Here is a 7,710-nt window from a genome sequence, read left to right as displayed (position 1 = left end):
TTCTTTCATGAGAAATGTTTTCAAGGTTCATCCTTGATGGAACATGTATCAGTCCTTAATTCCTATTTATGGCTGAGCAATGTTTTATTGTATGAATATATCACATTTTGTTTATTCATCAGTTGATGGACATTTGAATTGTTTGCACTTTTTGGCTATTATGAATAATACTTCTGTGAACATGTTTTAACACCTGTTTCAACTCACTAATCTTTTTAAAATGAAAATCACCAGAAAGAAAAACACCAATACAGTATACTAACACATATATATGGAATTTAGAAAGATGGCAATGACGACCCTGTATGCAAGACAGCAAAAAAGACACAGATGTGTATAACAGACTTTTGGACTCAGAGGGAGAGGGAGAGGGTGAGATGATCTGGGAGAATGGCATTGTAACATGTATACTATCATGTAAGAATCGAATCGCCAGTCTATGTCCGATGCAGGATACAGCATGCTTGGGGCTGGTGCACGGTGATGACCCAGAGAGATGTTATGGGGAGGGAGGTGGGAGGGGGGTTCATGTTTGGGAAAGCATGTACACCCGTGGTGGATTCATGTCAATGTATGGCAAAACCAATACAGTATTGTAAAGTAAAATAAAGTAAAAATAAAAATTAAAAAAAAATAAAATGAAAATCATGTAGTTTCCCTATGTAAAATCCTTCAAAGGCTTCTTATTGCAACCATATTATAGTCCAAATGGCTTATTTTTCTAATTTTAATTTTTTAATTTACTTTTTTACTGTGCTGGGTCTTTGTTGCTGTGTGTGGGCTTTCTCTAGTTGTGGTAAGTGGGGGGCTACTCTCTAGCTGCCGTGTGCAGGCTTCTTGCTTCATTGGCTTCTCTTTTGTGAAGCATGGGTTCAACTGCTCTGTAGTACCTGGAATCTTCTTGGACTGGGAATGGAACCCATGTACCCTGCATTGGTAGGCAAATTCTTAACCACTGGACCACCAGGGAAGACCCAAGATATTTTCTTTTGGCCCACAAGGGTCTACATGCTCTGCCTCTTCTTTCTCATTTAAGCATCTTTCCTCTTCCCTTAATATGTGGCAGCTGTACTTGCCTCCATTTCTTTCAGCTTCTCAAGCCTGTTTAGAGTATTCACACCTACTGTTTTATGCATTTCACACCTGAAATGCTCTTTGCAGTACTTCACATGGCTAGTTTATTTCATCTTTCAAATCTCCATCCTTAATGTTGCCTTCCCTGAGAGGTTTTCCCCTAACTCTATTATTCCCTATTTCCTTCTAATAGTTTCCCACCTATGATTGCATCGTTCTTTCTGTCACCCTCACAAGAATGTCAAGTTCCTTAAGGTCAGGAATTAAAGTGTACCTGTTTTCATCATTAATATTTACACCTGTGCTTAGTGCACTACTTGACATAGAAGAGGCATAAACTTCATAAATGTTTGAATAAATGAGAAAGATCACAGATGTTGGCTATGAGAGTAATTCAGTGTTTAGTGACAGGTATGCATGCATGCTAAGCCGCCTCTATGCCACCCCATGGACTGTAGCCTGCCAGGCATCTCTGCCCATGGGATTCTCTAGGCAAGAATACTGGAATGGGTTGCTATGCCTTCCTCCAGGGGATCTTCCTGACCCAGGGATTGAAACCATGTCTCTTAGTCTGCTGCATTGGCACGCAGGTTCTTTGCTGCTAATGCCAGCTGGGAAGCCCTAACAGAGGTGCACTGACAAAAAAGAGTTAGGTGGCACAGGATCTTCAGTTATGCTAGCATTTGAAAATCTCAGCAGGTGAGTGTTCAACAGAGCAGGTCAGCCGTTGGTTCCAGGTGGAATCTGAACCAAGATGGCAATCTAGTTAAGTAGTCAGAGGAAAACCTCTGCATGTAAAGTCAGAGTTCAGGAAAAAAAGCGCATGGTTAATTTGATGTCAGTTCTAAACAAACTGACTAAATTTCCTTAAATATCACCTGTCTAAAATCAGGATTGGGTCTTGAAAGCAGCCTGGGACTGAGGTCACAGCCATAAAGCCACATCCTTTTAGGAGAGGATGACTAACAAAAGATGAGGATGTAGGCAGGGGTGACAAACTCAAAACTGTTAAACACTGATAGACTATGCGCTTCAAATCATCAATCTCTCTCCATCAATTTTAATTAATACGTCATCCTTATCCACTTGATATGAATAGATTGTGGCCAAATCACCTCATGTCCCCTTGCCTTCTGGATATGATCACCAAGCTCTGAAAATCTATGATCCTCCATGCCATAGTTTCCAAGTTTCAAATGATTTTTTCACCGTACACAATTGATGTTGGCTCTGAAGTTATATGTATTTGTGGGTCCTTTCAAAGTGGCACTGATTGACTTGAAAAAAACATCATATTTCAGAACACATAGCCCTTCATCTTAAGGCTGGAGATATAATTTCAGAAAAAAAGAATTTGAGTAATATTTAGTAGCAAGATTTCCTAAATTATTTTTTAATATGGCAGTTACTTAAAGGTAAATGCATAGGTTTAAAAAATCATTTATCTTTAGAAAGTTAACATCCAAAGCATTAAACTTTTCTTTATTTGAGCTTCCTTTTGTGCGGGCTTTGCTCTAGTTGTGGCAAAGGGCAGCTATTTTGTGTGCAGGCTTCTCAGTAATGTGACTTCGCTTGTTGCAGAGCACAAGCTCTCAGGCATGCGAACTTCAGTAGTTGAGACACGTGGGCTCAGTAGTTGTGGCTCCCAGGCTCTGGAGAACAGGCTCAATAATTGTGGTGTATGGTTTAGTTGCTCCACAGCACATGGGATCTTCCCAGATCAGGGATTGAACCTGTGTCTCCTGGACTCGCAGGTGAAATCTTTACCACTGAGACACTAGAGAAGCTCCCCAAAGTTTTTTTTTCCCCACTAAAGTCATTAGATCAATCTATTCTCTGAGGATTTCATTTTGATTTTTGTCTGAACACAAGCTAGTAGAATAGAAATTTATTGATACCTAAATTGATTCATGGGGTCGCAAAGAGTCGGACACGACTGAGCAACTGAACTGAACTGAACTGAAATTGCAGGATTAGAGTAAATCTTTCTTATTCTTTGCTGTGCAAAGAAATGTGATTATAACTGAGTCTGTACAAACCAGAGACATGTTAACAAGATTCTTAGACAGGAATTAGACATTTTCCATGACTGATTAGGTAGCACTGTAATGAGACAGATCTAGTCTGGGTTTACAATTAGAAGTTTGAAGAAAGAAGTCTTAAACAAATTTTATGAAGTACAAAAATGGTTAAGTGCAGCAATATGAAATGTCAGCTCTGGGCTTCTTAACATGTAACTTTGAAAATGAAAAGTTAAAGAAAAATGTGATAACATTTAAAAATCTAAAAATAATTTTTGAAACAAGTCTTGAATTTGGACATACTTATAAGGAATAAAAACACAACTCAAGGAGAAGATATTTAAGGAAAAGAATGGCTACATAAGCAAATGTAGAAGGAATAATGGAAGCAGAAAATTGCCATTTTGCAGCCATTATTGTAATAATGGATTCAGAAGAATAATCGATGAGTGCTAAGTTTGAAGAGGAATGGGATATTTATGTCATCAGAGTATCTCCTTAGAGATTACCTCATAATTACAAAGCAAGAAATGGTAACTTTACAGTGGAGAAACTTGACCCTACTTTATTGAGTGATCCAAGTTAACATCATAATGATGGAATAAACTGAGTTTGATTCCTGACATGATACACTGAGAAAGTCACAACACTATTTCAATAGTTTAGTTCAGTCGCTCAGTCGTGTCCGATTCTTTGCAACCCCATGAATCACAGCATGCCAGGCCTCCCTGTCCATCACCATCTCCCGGAGTTCACTCAGACTCACGCCCATCGAGTCTGTGATGCCATTCAGCCATCTCATCCTCTGTCATCCCCTTTTCCTCCTGCCCCCAATCCCTCCCAGCATCAGAGTCTTTTCCAATGAGTCAACTCTTTGCATGAGGTGGCCAAAGTACTGGAGCTTCAGCTTTAGCATCATTCCTTCCAAAGAAATCCCAGGGCTGATCTCCTTCAGAATGGACTGGTTGGATCTCCTTGCAGTCCAAGGGACCCTCAAGAGTCTTCTCCAACACCACAGTTCAAAAGCATCAATTCTTCGGCACTCAGCCTTCTTCACAGTCTAACTCTCACATCCATACATGACCACAGGAAAAACCATAGCCTTAACTAGACAGACCTTAGTCGGCAAAGTAATGTCTCTGCTTTTGAATATGCTATCTAGGTTGGTCATAACTTTTCTTCCAAGGAGTAAGCGTCTTTTAATTTCATGGCTGCAGTCACCATCTGCAGTGATTTTGGAGCCCCAAAACATAAAGTCTGACACTGTTTTTACTGTTTCCCCATCTATTTCCCATGAAGTGATGGGACCGGATGCCATGATCTTCGTTTTCTGAATGTTGAGCTTTAAGCCAACTTTTTCACTCTCCTCTTTCACTTTCATCAAGAGGCTTTTTAGCTCCTCTTCACTTTCTGCCATAAGGGTGGTGCCATCTGCATATCTGAGGTTATTTATATTTCTCCCGGCAATCTTGATTCCAGCTTGTGTTTCTTCCAGTCCCGCATTTCTCATGATGTACTCTGCTTAGTATTCTTGCCAAAAATGCATAACTTGAATCTAATCATGTGGACACATCAGACAAACCCAGTAGCTAATTTATTTATCTGTGGTCATGTAGAGAATGTCCTTGTTCTTAGGAAAGAAGAATGAAGTACTAAGGGATAAAACGGCATGATGCTGCAAATAGTTCTCAAATGGTTCAGGAAAAGTATCTTGTGGATGTGCACGTGTTTGTGTGTGTGGGTAGAAAGAGAAATATGGCAAAGTGGTAACGGTGAATTTGATTGAAGGGTATACAGCAGTTCTTTGTTCTCTTCTTCCAACTCTTCTGTAAGTTTGAAATTATTTCAAAATAAAAAGTTAAAGAAATAAAAAGAGCGATTAATAATAATCTGCCTGAGAAAAGGTGTTCTCTTCTTCCTGAGTCACTGTCAGTGAATAGAAAGCATGTGACAGTGCCCAAGTGAAACTGCAGACTCCATGGGGCAGAACGGACGGCAGAGTTGGTATATGAGCTTGCGGCATTATGTATTTGGAAAACAAGGTTGAGCTTCTTATAACTATTTCTGAAAATTGTTACCTTATGTGGATAATTCAGTTTATTTTGTAGATATTAACAGGGCTCCTATTATATTTCAAAACCTTTGCTAGACACTGGGGCTCCTGTGATGACTAACTCTCTTGTTCTCAGGTCACTGACACTTGGGAAGAGGGGACAGCTATAAAAACAAATTTAATGTTAGACAGTAAAAGTAAACATAGATAAATGGATGCAATAATTATGATGGTATGGGGAGGAGGGGTGGGTATGGTGAAGGGGAATGACAGTGAAGCCCAGGAGTTTTCCATCTGATGGCGGAGGTGGGATGGGTGGAGCAGAGAGATTCCTGGCAATGGGAGCAGTAAGGACAGAGGTAGGAGATAGAAGAAAGGTTGGGTTGTTTTGGGGACTCAAGTAGTTTGGTGTTGTTGTGTATATAGCTTTCTGATTTTCAATTTGTAATAATAAAGCATTAGCTTTTAGTTTAATTATAGTTATGAATATTGATGACACTAAAATAGTACAAAATAATTAATGCTAGAGATCATACAATAATATAAAGTAAACCTTTCAGAAACTGTTCTTATTTTGTATTAGATGGCATTTAAAAAATAAAAAAACTTGGGATTCCTTTTGTTTAAAAATAACTTGGGATTCCTTCTGCAAAACCTTTTGCAGCTTTTGTCAAATTTGAATAATATATGGGCTCTTTTTTAAGGAAAAAAATTCCCATTATTCCCAACAAGTGCATCTTCAGCTGCTTAGTGGCTGGGGGATCAGAGTTTGACAATGACAATGCCTTTCCATTACAAATTGCTACTATAAAAGAGATATTTTGTTTTCAATTGGCAAAAGTGTTTTAGATTATCAAAATGAAAACAAAGCAAATAAACTGCAGTAGGCAAATGGTAAGATATTTGCAGTCTTTGAGTTGAAAGCTGAGTATTCTTCATATGCAAGCTTTACACAAATTTGTAAGTAATGCATTCAGACACCCTGAGTACATGGGCAAACAACGGGATGAATAATTTATAAAAGATGAAATAAAAATGACTAGTACGCATTTAGAATGTTCACCTTCCTGGTAATTGAAAAAGTAATTTATAATGAAAGACCATTTTTTTCACCTATAAAATTTGTAGATGTTTTTAAAATGTATAACCTGTGTTGATGAGGATTTTTAATAATAGAAAAAATTGCAAGCAATCTGTCTATTCAACAGCATTAATATGTGTTGATGTAGTATACATTTCCTGGTCATTAAAATGTTGTTTTTGAGAAATTTTAAATAATAGAAATGCCTGTGCTATCATATTAAATGTAAGGAGCAGTGAACAAAAAGTACAATTTCACCTAGTCAAAATATACATAGAGGATTTTGATAACATCTACTATTACCATAGTACACTTATCAGTAGGAAAACTGGGTGAAAGAGTATACAGGAACTCTCACTACTATTTTGCAACTCTTCTGTAAGTCTAAAATTATTTCAAAATAAAAAGTTAGAAAACATACAGAGAAAAAGGAATGATAGGAAAAACAACAAAATCTTTGTAGTAACCTCTACATGGTGGAATGGGTTTTTTCCCTTTCATTAAAAAATGCTTTTCTCTAACATTTTTACAAGTTATATGCTATGTCATCATCATCGTCATCATTTCTCTCTCTCTCTCTCTCTCTCTCTCTCTCTCTCTCTCTCTCTCTCTCACACACACACACACACACACACAATTTCCCTAGAATTAGAACAACACAAAAGGTAAACTCGAAAGAAAAATGCCATCTACCACAAGCAATTTGTTGATCAGTGTGACAGCTAAGCATAAAAGCAGAAATCTGAGTACTGAAAAAGGGTCCATATGGGTGGAAGATAATACAGAGGTATCATCTGCTTAGAGATGCACTTAACAGGTGGATGTGAACTATGAGAGTAGTTAATAAAAATAAGGATGGAGGTAGATTTAGGAGACTGTGACACTGATAATTTTATTTTAGTGATAAAGGAGATTAACGAAGTCTTCTCAAAAGAGAGTAGATACCTTCAGTTTTTATGTTAGAGGAGAATTAGTCTAATTCTCTAGGTTTCTAGGAATCATAAATCATAGTAGGTTATGGGAATATTCCCTTAAGGTTGGTTTTTAATAAGTTCAAATCATTCGTTGTAGGTAACCATCTTTATACTTGTTTTTATCACAGACTCTGTTCTAAGCAACTCAACTTTGCACTGGTTCAGGTCTTCTGAAACAACAGCCTCTTATCTTAATGACTGACAAAGGTAACCACCTAGTCAAATTAAGTCCTTCTTGATGTAGATGTTGGTGTAAAATATTATTGTTCAATGTTAAATAAGGACAAATAGAAAAATGAATGCACAGTATGGTGTCACTAGGGCTGCACCTGAAAAACTCCAGCCCTGTGGTTCTGTCTTTTCATCTCAAGGCCTCTGAGACACAGGGCGCCCTCCTTCTGTGCCTGGGGCTCCCCATCGCTGTGATTCTGAGGAAGTCACGGTGTATATGGGCTTTGAGGTTTGCAAAGAGCACATCCTCAGACAATCTTAAGTCGCTTCTGAAAC

The sequence above is a fragment of the Ovis canadensis genome, chromosome 1 (genome assembly GCF_042477335.2).
Source record: "Ovis canadensis isolate MfBH-ARS-UI-01 breed Bighorn chromosome 1, ARS-UI_OviCan_v2, whole genome shotgun sequence".
In the NCBI taxonomy this organism is placed as follows: Eukaryota; Metazoa; Chordata; class Mammalia; order Artiodactyla; family Bovidae; genus Ovis; species Ovis canadensis.
This window is presented reverse-complemented; position numbering follows the sequence as displayed.